At 43.3% G+C, this 16,255-nt stretch overlaps 1 protein-coding gene across 1 annotated transcript in view; it reads right to left on the minus strand.

Annotated features, from left to right (window-relative positions):
• The window catches only part of DRAXIN (dorsal inhibitory axon guidance protein), a 38,313-nt gene extending 22,361 nt beyond the window's left edge, over nucleotides 1-15,952 (minus strand). The window contains exon 1 of the mRNA XM_074306265.1: nucleotides 15,763-15,952. The gene's annotated coding sequence lies outside the window, so the exon portion shown is untranslated. The remainder of the gene's footprint in view (nucleotides 1-15,762) is intronic.
• Nucleotides 15,953-16,255: the final 303 nt, after the last annotated feature.

Consider the following 16,255-nt stretch of genomic DNA (forward strand, 5'->3'; position numbering starts at 1 on the left):
CTCCCCCCCTCCCCTGACTCTGATTTGTTGCAATATGATTGCTCAGGACCCAGGCTAGATTGGCTGGCCTGGAATTTCAAGTAACTTTATTTTTCTTCTCATTTCTCCTACACAGAACCCTATGACCCAGCCTCTCTTCACCCAAACATCAAGCATTTCCACCCAACATGTTCAAAGGGACTCTACTTCCATAGGCTGTGTCTTTGGATGGGGGATGAAAGGAATAAGAGTCTTTAGAAGCTTCATTATTATTATTACTAATGCTAATGATTAGAGTCATACTGCTGGAGAGTACCAGACATAGGATTTAAATTTATATTCACGTCTTGAGATCTTTTCAGCTTCTGTCTCTCATCCAGAGGGAGTCTCAAATGCTTTCCAAAGTGGAAATCTGATTTCGCATCAGACACGCTTTCTCCTGTAGATGCTATCTTTTGGAGTCTGAGTCTGGGTCCGGGAGCATGAATGCATCAACCTTCCGGCTCCGAGGCATTCTGCGCTTTGAGGAGCTTGGTGTTCCCTGCCCTTTCCTTGCATCCTTCTCTTCCTTCTCCAGTGATCTCACCCAGCCTGCTGCCTTTTCTCTCTCTCTTTGTGTCAGGGCTGAAAGGCGGCAGGCTGTGGTACAGCCTTTTCCATGTTCCCTATTATCTGGCTCCCTCATTATTCAGCCAGGAGCCTTGGATGCTCCAGAAATGTGTGTCACTGGGGAGGGGTTCACCCCTAGCACATCCACTTAGCCTCTTGCTCCCTTCTTAGTTAGCCTCAGCTGCTCTTAGCATAGGAAGGGGATCCTGAAGCGTGAGCATCAGCTGAGTCCTTTCTTTCCCTCATCTCCTTGTTGTGTGCCATAAGCAAAGTCCCTGGTGCTTTCTCCTGAAAGAGATGGGGTGAGGGGGGATGCTGAACCTGGGCCGGCAGCCTCTCTAAGGGGACCTTTAAAGGGGCTTTGCAGTTGAGTGATGGAAAGTTCAGGAGAGTTTGTCTCATCCTTAGCTCTGGAATAAATACCCCCTCTTGTTATAAGAGACAAAATGAAAAGAGCTGAGAATGGAGGGTGGAGTTAGACTTACTTTATAACTCAGCTCAATGACTTATTACCTGGGTGTCCTTAGATGAGTCACTTAACCTTTGAAAAATGAGGATGTTGGACTAGATTATCTTGAAAATCCATTCCAACTTTTAACCTCATTATTCTATTTAACCCCAGAGCTTTGCAAGCTCCAGGAAGGTAGGGAGCTTGTCTTTTCTGAGCTTTGAAAATTTCTAGTATCTGCCACAGAGCTAGGAGACCTAGATGTCAACAAGAGTAGCTCTAATGTGGACAAGGCTGAGCTCTCTGTTTGGACCAGAATCCTACAGAAGAATAAGTTTGAATCCCCTCCCAGGGCAAAGTCATTACTGACTGGGTAATTCATTCGTCTAATTCGTCGCTACTCTTATAATATATAATAATATATTAATATTACATATAATATTATATATGTATAGGATACTATATGTGTAATCTATATCTACAGGATACCATGTAATATGTATCTTTATGATAGTATATGTGATATATAATATATGTAGGATATTATAGACGATTTATCATTTTGAGTATTTTGATAATGATATTACCTATGTGATATACTATAGACGCTATATGTGATATATGATATGGCACATGTGGTATATATTATCTTGTATGTGTAATATGTTATTATATGTGTTGATTATATGATATTGTGTATGTATGTGTGTGTGACATATTGGGTAGATGATATTACATATATGTTATATAGATATGTGTGCTGTGTCATATTATACATGTGTATGATGTTATGTGTGTGGTATATACTATTATAATCACCATTTAATGAATGAATGTAGATATAGATTATACATATAGTATCCTATACATATATAATATTATATGTAATATTAATATATATAATAATTTATTATTATATATTATAAAATAAATATAATATATTAATTAATAATATGTAATAACATATATAACATAATAATATATCTACATATACTCCTATAATATCATATATAATATCATATATACATATACCCCAATAATATTATATATAATATAGTGAAGACCAATATCCCACAGTTAGAGCTGGTAACATAGAAGATGTTACGTGAATAATTGGTTCTTGATTGATTGAATGAGTAGCAATAGTACACTGGCCACACCCTCAACATAATCCAGCTGGTGATAACTTTCCCCTGTGGAGGGAGATGGGCTCAGTGTTCATCAGGGACAGATGGCTGTTCAGGATCAAGGTCAAAGGGGTTCTCAGTGCCTGCAGAACTCATCACTTCCTACAAGGCCCAAGCCTTCCACTGTATCTTCATTAGCACAGAACTCTGGTCACCAAGTTAACCAGGATAAGTAGAATTTATTCCTGGAGATGGCAAATAAACCACTAGTACCAAGTTAACTCTAACCAGCCCATTCTTTTTTTTTTTTTTTTTTTAATTTTAATAGCTTTTATTTACCAGATATATGCATGGGCAAATTTTACAACATTGATAATTTGATAATTGCCAAACCTTTTGTTCTAATTTTTCCCCTCCTCCCCCCCCCCCCAGATGCCAGGTTGACCCATACATGTTCAATATGTTAAAGGATAAATTAAATACAATATATGTATACATGACCAAACAGTTGTTTAACCAGCCCACTCATAACTCTTCCTTTTCTACTGGGGAGGAGCAAAAGGGTCTTAGACTATCTTAAGCCCGGAGCCTGAAATTGTGTCCATCGATGCCCTCATTTGTGGAGAAGGCACCCGGAGAGGCTGAGGAGAAATGTGATCCCAGCCTCAGAAAGCTGAGCTGCACCATGCTGTTTCCGCTAGTTTTCCTGGCTTCCTAAATAGCCTTGCAGAGTCCCTCTGGCTGGGAAAAGATTTGTCAATTGATGAGCTGTGGAGGGGGGGGGGGGGGGAGTGTTTGCAAAGCTCTTCACACCCAGGGCAGCTGTAAATCCATGGGAACACGATTTCCAAGGAGAGATGGCAACCTGCCACCGAGTGATGGAGAAGCCTGGAGCCTGGCAAGCAGCTCAGGAAATCTAGAGGGAGTGGCTTGTGACTTCAGAGCGTTAAAGTGGAAACCTCCTAGATGAAAGCCCATACTTTTACAAAGGGGGAAACTGAGGCTCGAGGTAGAATGAATTAGAGGCAGGATTCAGAGTGAGGTTTGAGTTTCTCTCTCACTGCTAATTAGCTCAGGTCTCCTGACTCCAGAGGGTGTATGTACTCTCCGCTGTACCCCATTTTCCTGTGGGTTTGGGCTGGAACCTCCAGGGCTCCCTCTAGCTCTGCTCCCATTACCCCAGGAACCAGATAGACCGGAGGAAGCCAGGTTTGTGCCGGAGCCTAGCAACCCGCGACAGAATGGAAAGGGGAGGAGGTGTCAGAAAAATGAATGATTTTGCTCTCGTTTTCCCCTCTACCCCCCCCCCTGCGCCAGTCACAGCTACGGGTCCCCGAGACAGCATAATATGCAAATGAGGATAATTAATCAAGCCTGGCGCCCAGCTCCGATTTCTCAGTAGACACCTCCCCGCCTCCGATCTCCCCATCCGCGGCCGCTCCTGGTGAGGGGCAGGGGCGCCCGCCTCCCCAACAGACAACTTGTGGTGCCCCAGCCGAGCGCCGCAGCCAGGTCCGGGGGGGCGGCTATCACCCCGAGGGTGAGCCGGACTCTCCAGACCGGGGCCAGATGGCGGGTCCCCACTGCCCACGGGGCGCCGAGGGGTTAGGGTGGCCCCCTTGGGACGGGTGGGTCCGGGGTGTCCTGCCGCAGCCGAGGCTTTGGGATTGGCCAGCTGGGTGAAATTGGGCAAGGCAATTGGGGTTAAGTGACTTGAACAGGGTCACCCAGCTAGGAAATGTTAAGTGTCTGAGGAAAGATGTTGAACTCAGGTTCTCCTGACTTCAGGGCCGGTGCTCTGTCCACTGCACCACCTTGCTGCCCTTCTAGGTTGTCCTTTTAGTTCTAGAACTAGGAAGCTTATATTCTCATGGAATTCTATTCCATTCAAACTGCAAGGAGCTTTAGGAATAACTTCATCCAACTGCTTCCTTTTACAGATGGGGAAACCGAGGCACAATAAGGGTTAGAGATTTGAAATTAGATGCTCCAGTGGATAGACCTCTGGGTCTAGAGTCAGGAATACCCGGATTCAAATCCTGTTTCAGGTACTTACTAGTCCCTCTAGGACTCTAGGAAAGCACTGAACTAGTGTTTCTTCAGATGTAAAAGATGATATTAATGGCAGCTACCTTGCAAGGTTGTTGTGTGGATCAAAGGGCTTAGAACAGCGCCCGGCACACAGTAGGTGCTATGAAGACGCTCATTCCCCTCTTCTCTTCCTAAAAGAGCTTTGAGATCCCTTTCTTCTAAAATTTTATGAACCAAGAAGAAACAAGAAGGAAGTTTGATTAAGAGAAACATTTTTAAGTGGCAAATAGTGTAATAGATAATTTATCTATTATCTAAAGCTGTAACTAGAGTGGGGGCAATTGGACTTTGTCCCAGGATGCTGAATTTAAAGGGAACTAATGAGGGCTGGTGCTCTACCCACGGTGCCACCTAACTGTCCCCAATCTCCATATCTTTTAAACTACAGTTATCCCATAATTAACCTATAGTTCCAACTGTCTTGAAGCAAATATGCTAGGAGGTATTGTTCTCAAAAGATAATTGAGAACACACACACACACACACACACACAAATGCCCTTCCAGGGAAAGTATTGATTTCCTAGACTAGCTCCTGGCAGTAGGGAAGTCAGAATCAAAGTGGTCCTGACCCAGTAAGAGAGAAAATAAGCCCAGTTTGAAGGTTATTGGGAACCCTTGGAGAGAATCTCTGGATAGTTATAGCAGATTGCTTTCTATCACCATGGCTACCATTAGATTTGATGACAGAAAAAGACCAGGGAGCAAAACTGACTTCTGAAACTTCCAGTGGGAGAGGAGAATCATTTTATCTTCCTGAAGTCCAATAAGCCTATCTGTAAAAACAAAGATATTAAAATAACTCTAGGGTTAGCCCTGGATGTGCTGGTAAATATTTAACAATAATTTTTCGGGGAAGGGGAAGTGTGTATGACATACTTTAACATTTAATCTGCACCATTAATATTGTCTCCATCACTGTCTTAAGTCTAGACAATCAACAACGTGATAAATCAATTACTGATTTTTGAGGAGTTAAATGTTCTCACTGAAAATTTAACAGTGGTTCTACAAATGGGTTTGAGCTGACTCCAGGGCACTCTGCAGGGTAGCTATGGATCTCAAATGGAAATATGCAGCTAAAATTCCAGAGAGATGCTTGTTCTGTTACGAATAACAGAGTGGATGAGCAAGAGAAAGGGGCATATATAGCCTGTTAAGACATGGCAGTGCCAAAAGAATCATGGAATCCCTTTAGAGTTGCAACACTACAGCAATGACCTTACATGGCATAGCTTCCAGTCCATCTGAAGTCAGAAAGATCTGAATTCAAATCTGACCTCAAATAGACAAGTCACTTAACTTAGAGTTCAAGGTTTTTAAAATGGTGGGAAAGATTATTTTGGGACCAGCACACAGTACCTGGAACATAGTAGGTATACTTGAATTAAGGGCAACAGGATACTTGTAGTTAAGCACTTACACAGTATGAAATAACGGTTCCCTCCTTAATGTGATGGTGATGTAATGTAACACGTGCTCAGTGTGTTGTAGTGAGGTAATTATACTGAGGTATTTAAGGGAGTCTCAGCCATAGACACAGAGAAGACTTCAGGCTCCAGACTCCATCTTTGACCAGACTCGTGATGACCCTCCTGCCTTCATCATTCCTCCACTAAGACCAAGGACTCGGGTTGATCCCGAGGTTCTCCAGAAAGCTAGTCTGGACATTACACCCTTCCTACTTATCCAGAGAGTATTTTACTTTAACCCTTTCATTTTCTGCACTCTGGGGTAGATCGACTTGCATGCAATCTGTACATACGTGGCAATAATAATAGAAACAACAATGCAGCACGCCCTCTGGGAGGAGGCACAGGAAATCCCTTCCCCTTGCCCTCCTTCCTTACTTGTAATTTCTACAATCCTTTACCTTCTTTTTGGTAACTCTCTTAGCTCAGCCTTGTGGCTAATGACTATTCTTACTCTTCATTTCAGATAGTCCATAAAAATGTCCCTTCTCCTTCCTCCCTCCATTTAGATTGACCAGATGTAGCAGGCAGTGGCTGACTCCAAAGAGCACATCTGAAACCAATTAGATCCTTTGTAAGGAAAACTGAAGAAATATCATTTCCACTGAGCACTAATTTCATCTTTGAAAATAAAAATGTGAAAAGTAACCATAGCCACATTTATTTTGCACTCACTGTTTTCATAGCCCTGAACTAAGCCCTTTGGAAAATGCTTAATTAGTAGTAACAACCACAATGATGATGATGATGATAATTCAGGACTTGGTCATCACCACCAGAAATTATAGATAGTGTCGTCCTTAAGGAACCCAGACATATCGATCAACGCACATTATGCGAGGAACCGGTAGAAACTTTGTAATATGCAAAAATGATATTACAAAGTTTCATTTTTTGCATCTGTATTCTCAACATTCAGCATGGTGCTGGACCCACAGTAAATGAATAATAATTCTTGTTGACTGACAACACTGCAGGCTGTGAAAGTTTAGTGCCTACCCAATATATAACAGAAAATGACCTAGTGGTTAGAATTATGTATCAAAAATTCACTATTTGTCACAGGCTGACAGATGACAGATCGAAATACAATTACTATAGACCCCAGAATATACTTGAGATAATAAGCCATACTTCATCTTGGCCATTATTACAGACCAAACTGTTACAATCATCCGAACATAATGTTGATTCATTAAAGCTTATTAAGAACAATGTACTTCACAGTAATAGCAACATGACAGACTTAGCTCTTCTCAACAATGCAATGATCCAAGACAATTCCAAGGGACTCATGATGGAAAATGCTGTCCACATTCAGGGAAAGATCTATGGAGTCTGAATGCAGATGGAAGCATATTATTATTATTTCTTTTCTTATTTTTTTCTTTCTTGTGATTTTCCCCTTTTGTTCTAAGTCTTCTTTCACATGACTAATGTGGAAATCTGTTTACATGATTGCACATATATAACCTATACAGATTTGCTATCTGTTTTGGGAAGGGGGAGGGAAGCAAGAGAAAGAAAAAAAAATTGGAGCTCAAAAATCTTACAAAGATGAATGTAACTGGAAAAAAATATGATTAAGTAAAATAATAAAACCAATGTTATATACTTTAAAAATACGTTTAGCCATCTCAAATGCCTATATTTTCCAAGGTATGTAAAACAAAAGGTTTTCAATATATAGATACAGAGCAAAAGAAAACAACATCACATGAGGAAAGGAATCCTGTCATCTTTTCTTCCACTGGAATTGTCCTATACATGTTCTCAGTAGCAGCTAGATGGGGAAGAGGGTATTGTGCTGGGTCTGGAGTAAAAAAAAACAAAAAACCTGAGTTCACATTTGGCCTCCATCATTTAATTAGCCATGTCACCCTGAGCTTAATCTCAAACTGCCTCAGTATGCTCATCTATATAATGAAAATCATAACAGCACCTTTGACCCAGAATTTTTGAAAGGATCAAATCACATATTCATAAATTGCTTGGCACACAGTAGACCCTGAATAAATGGGTTTTTTCCCTCCCTCCTTTCAGTGAGATTACACAAATTGAGCTCACATCCCTCATAATTCTTTTATTTAACTGTACTACACAAAATAATCATTCTATGCCCTTGTGCAATAGTCTAACAAATATTAAAAACTGATAGTAGGAAAGCAACATGTCCCAAGATACTTTCTGTTCAAATCTCATAGAAAGGATAACACAAAGGAGATGAGGACCGATGGGACAAAGGTATGGACTGGTCTTGTAGTTGTACTGATAGAGGAAACTCCCAGTGAGAAAACTTTCTCCACCAATACAGGTTGACACTTTCTCTACAACTTATACTCTTATTAGAAAGCTGTCTGGAGCATTGATCGGTTAAGTGACTTACAAATCCAGTATATATCAGAGTGAGTCTCAGAGCAAAAACAACAAAAGCAAGGAAATAAACATTTATTAAGCACCTACTGTGTACCAGGCACTACCCTAAGTGCTTTACAAATATCTCAATGAATCTTCACAACATCTCTGGGAGACAGGTTATTACCCCATTTTACAGATGGGGAAACTGAGGCCAACAGGTTAATTGACTTGTCCAGGGTAACAATAAATATCTGAAGCTGAATTTGACTCTAGGTCCAAGGCTCTATCTACCATGTCATCTACCTGCCTCTACAACTATAGTAATAAATTGGCATGTATATAGTGCTTTAAAGTTTGTAAAATAATTTATCTATATTCTTTCGTTTGATCAAAGAGAGGGGGTCACTTGAGAACTCGAGGATCTCTCAGCTTGAAAGGGGAAATAGCTCAGACTTCTAGTCTGAGAGGATAGACAGTCCCTACTTTGTTTTCTTTCTTTTTTTTGTTTTTTTTTACTTTCCTGAGGCTGGGGGTGACTTGCCTAGGGTCACACAGCTAGGAAGTGTGAAGTGTCTGAGACCAGATTTGAACTTGGGTCCACCTGAATTCAGGGCTGGTGTTCTATCCACTGCGCCATCTAGCTGCCCCCCCCCCCACAGTCCCTACTTTCGAAGAATTCTCAATATGATTGGGGGGAGGGGCGATGTAAAATCTAACAAGAAATAAAGTGTATCCAGGAATAAATATTGATAAATAAAAACGATGAAAAATAAAGATAAATTCTAGCCAATTTAGATTCACCAAAGGCTGGAGGATTAGGGAGCTAGGAGATCAGGATAATTAGAGAAGATTTCTGCAGGGCAGCAGACTTCAGTCAATTTGGATGGGGGACAGAGGAAGCGGAAAGGGGGTCTCTAAGAGAAAGCATGGGTTTATGCCTGTGGAGGTGAGTCGGATAAGTGTATGTGTGTGCATGTGAGTGACTCCAAGTGTCCTTGGGGGCATTTTGCTGTGCATGGATGGATGCCCCAGGATAGAGACTAGACGCAGGTGTGAGCTGTTATTACTAACCAGACTCAGTGAGAATGATCGATGGATGGGTCTTGGAGGGCTGGGAACAGAAGGTGGTGGCGGAACTCAGGGTTCACAGTTCCTGACTCAGAGGGCTGGAATCAGGAGGGTGGTATTGTCTAAATAAATGAAGTTCCCCTTTCCCTGCTAGCTATCTTCCCATCTGCTTTTTTCTATTGTTCCACGCAATAGGGGAACTTCCTCTCCTGGCTCCCAAGAGGCTCTCACACTTTCTTGAAACCTCTTCTAGCTTTCCTGCCACCCCCATGTCCCCAGCTACAGCTGTTCTATTAAGCTGCCCTCTCCTCTCCCCATCCCTGCTCAGCCTCCTGAGTTACTATCACATATATGGTGCCTGCAGCCCCCAAACACTCAAATTCTGTCCTCCAGTGCTTCCCCTCTGCCCCTCGAAGTCACCAAGGACTGGCCCTGTCATTGAGGGTTGTCCAGTTGTCCTTCTGCACGGTCCCCCTGACTCTGTCTGCTACGGAGGGTAGAGAGATCCTGTCAGCAGTGACATCTGAAGAAAAGCCTTCATTCTAAAGTCAGAAAATTTAATTTCATGGCTTGGCTTAGCTCTTTCCTAGCTGAGCAACCTCAAGCAAGTCATAGGTCATCTGGTCCAATCCTCTTATTTTACAGTGGAGGAAAAGTGACTTTTTCCCTTTAGACTGACTGTGAGCTCCCTGAAAGCAGAACTATTTTTGCCTTTCTTTGTATCCCCAGGACTTAGCATAATGCCTGGCACATAGTAGGCATTTAATATTTATTATCCAGAATCACACAGGAAGTTTGTCACTGGCAAAGCTGGCAATCCAACGCACTGTAGTAGAATGTAGGCTCTTTGAGGACAGACTATCTCACTTTTGTCTTTTTGTTCCCAGTGCCTAGGACAGTGCTAAATGAATATTTGTTGGGGCAGCTAGATGGCACAGTGGATAAAATACCATCCCTGAAATCAGGAGGTACTGAGATACTTGACACTAGCTGTATGACCTTAAGCAAGTCACCTAACCCTAAGTGCCTCACAAAAAACAAAAGCAAATCATAAAAAAAAAAAAAAAAAAGTCCCAAAACATAAATGAATGCTTGTTGCTTGATTGGTGATTAATTCCAGCTTCAGGACTCTTGTCCCTCTCCCATGGTGCCCTCTCCTCTCTGATTGTCAGTTTTTTTATTCTTATATATCTGTGGGTGGCCAGATTTTATTATATTCTCCAACCAAAACAGCATATTGCAGCAGATTGAATGCACAAGCAGTTCTGAAAATCTAATTATTTTCTCTAAAACTAGACATTAAAGGGATTTGCAAAAAAAAAAATGTAAAAACAAACTCACTAAAATTTTTTTTCATTTTGGATTTAAGTCATCATGTCAAGGATTTATTATTATTATTTTAACAAATGAATAAATAGAATATTAAATATAATTATTATACAACACATAACAAAACATTACATGTATAATATATTACTATGTTAGGTAGTGTTAGATATTATCAATGATGATATATAATTGTATACTAATTATAAAATTATTATATACTGTTTTATTACAATTTTATAATACTGCAATATAATTGTGTAGTATAACATAATACAAATTACTAATAGTATTAGTAATTTATATAGTGCCTAATATGTGTCAAGCACTCTACAATAGTATTTCATTTGAAGCTTACAACAATGCTAAGCAGGTGGTATTATAATTATTATTATGCCTATTTTACAGATTAAAAAAAAACAGAGACAATGAGTTTAAGTGCTTTGCCCAGAGTCACACAACTAGGAAGTGTCTGACTTAATTTCATTTCTAATGTTGTAAACATCAATAGATATAAATAACCCACATAAAAGCTTTTTTGGGGGGATCCTCAACAATTTAAGAGGTCCTGAGACTAAACATTTTGAAAATCTCTGGCCTGGAGTCCCTAGGGTGCCCTTCAGCTCAAATCATCAAGTAAGTAAGGTTTATGAAATTGCATCCAAAAGGTGAGGCCCACAGGTGGAGTGGGAGATTCTCATGTGTGACCCTGAGTGGGCGGCACCATGAAGAACTTCAGGAAAAAGAGCTCACTCACAATCCCACGTTTCCCTTCAGTTCCTTAGCCCAGGTCACACACAGTCAGTTGTCACTTGCTACTAGAGTCATAAATTCAGAGACAGAAGATAGCGTAGGGCCCCTAATGAAAACCCCTTACCCCTTCTGCCTCTGCCCCCCCATTTTACATTAGAGGAAACAGCAGGAAAGGCTAAATTCTTTGTCCAATGCCACACCAGGAGTAAGTAGCAAAATCAAGATTCAAACCCAGGCTCAAATTCGACCTCCAATTGGAACTCTCAATTCGATTTGACTTTTTTCCCCATTGTACTAAGAAGCCTCTCCAATTACAAGAACAGTGATGATTCCTGGTGACATGGGGGAAGTAGCACAGCGTGGCTCCAAAGCAGGAAATCTCCCAACTTAATCGAAACATAGCTGATGAGGGAGCCATTCTCAATGAATGAAAGAAAAAGCTGGTGTGAGATAGAGGTGCTGAATTGGGTGTCACATGGCCTCCTTGTGATGAATTACCAGCTGTTAGAACCTATTAACAGAAGCCAAATTGATTTCATTTTGAAAGTGGAGTCTTTTCTTATCTTCCACAGATTATAGAGCAATCAGGGACTATGTGTATGCAGATGTGTGTGGGTGAGGGGATGAGTGTGTGCAGCCTCTGTGAGAATGTGAGTGTGGGCAAAGATGAGTGTATGAGAGTGTGAAGGTATAAGTGTAAGTATATGTGTAAAGGTGAGAGGGTATGAGTGTGAGTATGAAGGTAGAAGCGTCTAAGGAGAGGAACGTGTGTGTGCAAAGGTGTGTATGGCAGTGTGTAAAGATACAAAAATACAAGGGTGAGATGGTTAGTGTGCAAAGGTGAGAGTGATGAGTATGAAGATAGAACAATATAAGGATAAGTGTGCAAAGATGTGGGTATGAGTGTATCAAGATGAAGGTATAAGTGTAAGTATATGTGCAAAGGTGAGAGTGTATAGTGTGAGTATGAAAGTATAAGGAGATAAATGTGTGTGTGCAAAGGTGTGGGTGTGTGTAAAGATACAAAAATATAAGGGTAAGATGGCCAGTATTTAAAGGTGAGAGTGTATGAGTGTGTCATTGTGAAAGTATAAGTGTACATATGTGAATGTGAAGACAAGAATCTAAAGAGATGAATGTGTGTGTGCAAAAGTGTATATGGGTGTGAGTATGAAGATGCAAAAGTGTAAGAGTGCAACGTGAGAAAGTAAATGGGTGTAAGTGTGAAAGTGCAAAGCGTGTGCAAGAGTATGTGCATGAAGATAAGCATCTAATGTAGGGAATGTGAAGGAGTATCTACTATTTAAGTGTCAGAGTGTATGTGGGAGGATTTGTGAGACTGAAGGTAGGAATAAGGGTCTGAGAGTGTCTATGTGTGGATGAGTAAAAAGGATTTACATAAAGACGAGGGTATTTAAAGATGAGATGTTGAGCTTGTGTATGTGAAGGTGTAGACGACAAGGCATGGATGTGTGTGTGTGTGTGTGTGTGTGTGTGTGTGTGTGTGTATGAAGGTGAGAAGGTATACAGAAGTGAATTGTGAGTAGGTAAAAGGATGTGTGAGTGATGTATGGAGGGATGAAGGTGTATGAGTGTAAAAGGATGAGAGCGAGGGTTTATGTGGGTGTAAGAGTGAAGACAATGGTAGATGAGAGCCTTTGTATGAGGGTGTGCAAAGGGTGAATATGCAGTTGGGAGATTAGAAGAATGTGTATAAGACAATTTGCACAAGAGTGAAAATTCAAAGATATGAGTCACTCAATCCCTAGATGCCCTTCTCTATTTCCTTTCTAAATCTATTCTCTGAAAAACATTTGCTAGCAGTTATTTATACCATAGTGTGAATTCCAGTCACTTATTTTACTTCTTCAAAGGGTATCTTCATTAAACCTCATGAGAGTGGGGACAAGCATTTAAAAGGTACCTACTATGTGTCTGCCACTAGGTTAAGTGCTTCACAAAAGTTAGCTTATTTGATTCTCACAACAATAGAATAGACTCTATTATTATCCCCCAGTGAAAAAACTGAGGCTGACAGATTAAATGATTTGCCCAGGTCAAATAGCTAGTAAGTGTCTGTAAACTGGATTTGAAGGATTTTCACAGAGGGATGAAAGCCTTTGTTTTCCATTATGAAAGACTCCCAGGTACTAGCCATTATTGTCGAGAGGGAGGTTTTGGAGGACAGGAGAGTATTCCAGATTCTAACTGCCCACAAAGGTGGCTTTCACTTCTGGTAGCCTGGTCAATCTGGTCCTGTGGAAGGAAGTGTGGCTATGAGAATTAGTGGGTGCCACCTGTACCTGTAACCTGACCTGGGACAGAGGGGGAGGGGCTGGTGATCAGGGATGGGTTGAGTCTTTGTGTCTGGATAGATCAGAGAGCTGGAAAGAACCTGACATCATTTCAACCCAACCTCCTCATTTTCAATGAATGAAAGAAAAAGCTAGTGTGAGACAGAAGTGTGTTGGGGGACTTGGAGAGTGGGAAGAGGGAGGAAGAAGATAAGGACTAAGAAAGCTACATCTCCCCAGGTTTCCTGCTCACTGTGTTGAGAAGAGGTGAGAGGCAGTAGGAGCTAAGGGGGCAGTAGCTTCACCCAAGGTATCCTGGGAGAGAACAGGAATAAAGCACCTCAAAGAGGAAGGATGAAGTAGGGCAGGATGGGTAGATGAAGTGAAGAGAACCAGCATTGTTTCTAACTCCTATTGTTATACCAAATTCCAGGTCTCTAGAGGCACGACTAAGTAGAGAGTTCTGGAAAATGAGAGTCTCTTACCAGACGATCTCTTAAAATCTCACACCCTGTGTTCTAAGCTTCTGACACTCCTTGTTCTAAAGTCCTCTAAGTCCCCTCCTCCCTTCTGACTTTCTAGGTTTTAAGACATTCTATATCCTATACTATAACACATTTCACATGTATGGGACTGCCTGCCATCTAGGGGAGGGGGTGGAGGGAAGGAGGGGAAAATTCGGAACAGAAGGGAGTACAAGGAATAATGTTGTAAAAAATTACCTATGCATATGTACTATCAAAAATGTTATAATTATTAAAAAAAAAAAAAAAAGATTCTATGTCCTAAGAACACCCCACCCCTTCAGCTCTGACATTTTATGTTCTAAGGTCCTTCAGTTCTAATTCTGGTGATGACATTCAGTCTCACAATTCCCCACCTCCCCCTTCCCCCAGCACCTCAGTTGGCAGTTTTGCTTAGGATACAAATGGGGGGGGGGGAGAACCAGAGGGGGAAAGGAAAAAGGAAGGAGAGGAAGGGACACTTTTTGTAAATGCACGTGTATATTTTTTAATGCCAGAAACATGATTTTCACAGGCAAGAGAGGTACTAATTTTTGATGAGTCAAAGCAGACTCCGATGGACAGCAGCCAGAGGGGGTGCCATTTTCAAATGGGGTGTGGCAGGAGGACTCAATTTTCCAACCCTGCCAAGTGGCTAAGCAGCCGTCTCCGGGCTCTGGGAAGGAGAGACGCAGGTTGATCCTAGAAGGAGGAAGGGAATCTTCCCTCAAACCAGAGGACCTGAGTCATGAAGCTCTGAGGATTTAGGTTTTAATTAGGATAGAAAGCTAGAGGGAGAGAGACAGACAAAAATCTAGACAGAGGCACTGAGAGGAAGGGAAGTGGACAGTAGGTGATACAAAGCTTGAGAAGGACAGAATGGAGAGGGTCCTGGAGGAAGATCAGGGTTCAAGTCCTATCTCTCTCTATGACTCAGTTTTCTCATCTGTAAAATGACAGGACTGGGTTTAAAGGTCTCCAAGGTCCTGATCTATGGGTCAAAAAGAATGAAGAACGGCCGAGTCCCGTTAGAAACTTGGAGGCTGAAGTCCGGGTTGTCCACACTGTGGGGACTCCCTCAGCGGCGGGGCTTTGTTCTGAGTCCAGATGCAACACCTCCAATTGGGCCGGCCGTGAGCCCAAGGTTTGGGAAAGGGTCAAGTTTGGGGATAGCCAAAACGTTGGCAGTTCTTGGGAAAGGCTGGAAATGGGTCTGCCTCTCCAGGAATAGAGAGAATGATCTGCTCTTCCCTCCTCAGGGTCTGCGGAGGTGAGAATAACGGGCCCACGCCTAGGCTGTCCCTAGCACAGGTGTCTCGGGTTCGTTCTGGGTGTGAGGAGCCAGATTTAGGGTTCCGGCCCGGCGGGTGAGGTGCGGGGAGGCGCGAGTCAAGGAGAAAGAAAGAGAAAGTGAGAATGCAAAGCAAGGGAAGGCACGAGAGGGGAGGAAAAAGGAGAGAGTGAGAGTGCCGGAGTGTGGTGGGCATGAGTGGAGGGGAGGGAAAAGTAAGGAAAGGGAGCGCGGGAGAGCCAGAGATAGAGGGAGAGAGAGAGGCGAAAGTGAAGAAAGAGAAGGTGAAGGAAAGACCGCCCGGAGTGAGTCAGAAGGAAAAGGAGAGGTGGAGAAGGAAGCGGCTGTTCCCTCTCGGTTACGCTCCGAACTCTTGCCCGCGCCCTGTCCCCGGGTCCCCCCAGCCCTCCGCCCGGGGAGCGAGCTCTCTCGCAGGTGACCCACCTTTTTCCGGGGGCAGAGAGCGCGGAAGGAGCGCGAATTCCCTCGGGCTCCGGGCCGTGAGCCGGCCCTGGAGCTTACCTGTCCCGCGGCAGTGGCGAGCGGTGTGCCTGCCGGGGCGCGGGAGGCTGAGGGCTGGTGCGCCTCCGAGAGCGCAGAGGAGGAGACCGCGGGCGGACTTAGCACTGGGAGAATGTGCAGATGTGAGAGGGAGGGGAGGGAGGAGGGGACGCGCGAGGTGGGCAAGGGGAGGGGACACCGGGCGGGGGAGGGGAGCGCCGGGAGAGGGGACCTGGAGTTAGCCGGGGGGCGGGGGCGGGGGCGGGCTGAGCAGCCACCAGCCGCGGGGCCCGGGGGGATCGGCCGGCTCGCCCACCTGCCCTCCCATGCCGGCGGCGGCGGGGGGCCCGGCCAGCTCCCCCCGCGCGCTCCCGAGCCCCCGCGCGCCCCCGCCAGCTGCTCTCTGCCTGGCGGCTCCCCAGAGGCAGAGGCACCG

This window comes from Sminthopsis crassicaudata, chromosome 3 (genome assembly GCF_048593235.1).
Source record: "Sminthopsis crassicaudata isolate SCR6 chromosome 3, ASM4859323v1, whole genome shotgun sequence".
Classification (NCBI taxonomy): domain Eukaryota; kingdom Metazoa; phylum Chordata; class Mammalia; order Dasyuromorphia; family Dasyuridae; genus Sminthopsis; species Sminthopsis crassicaudata.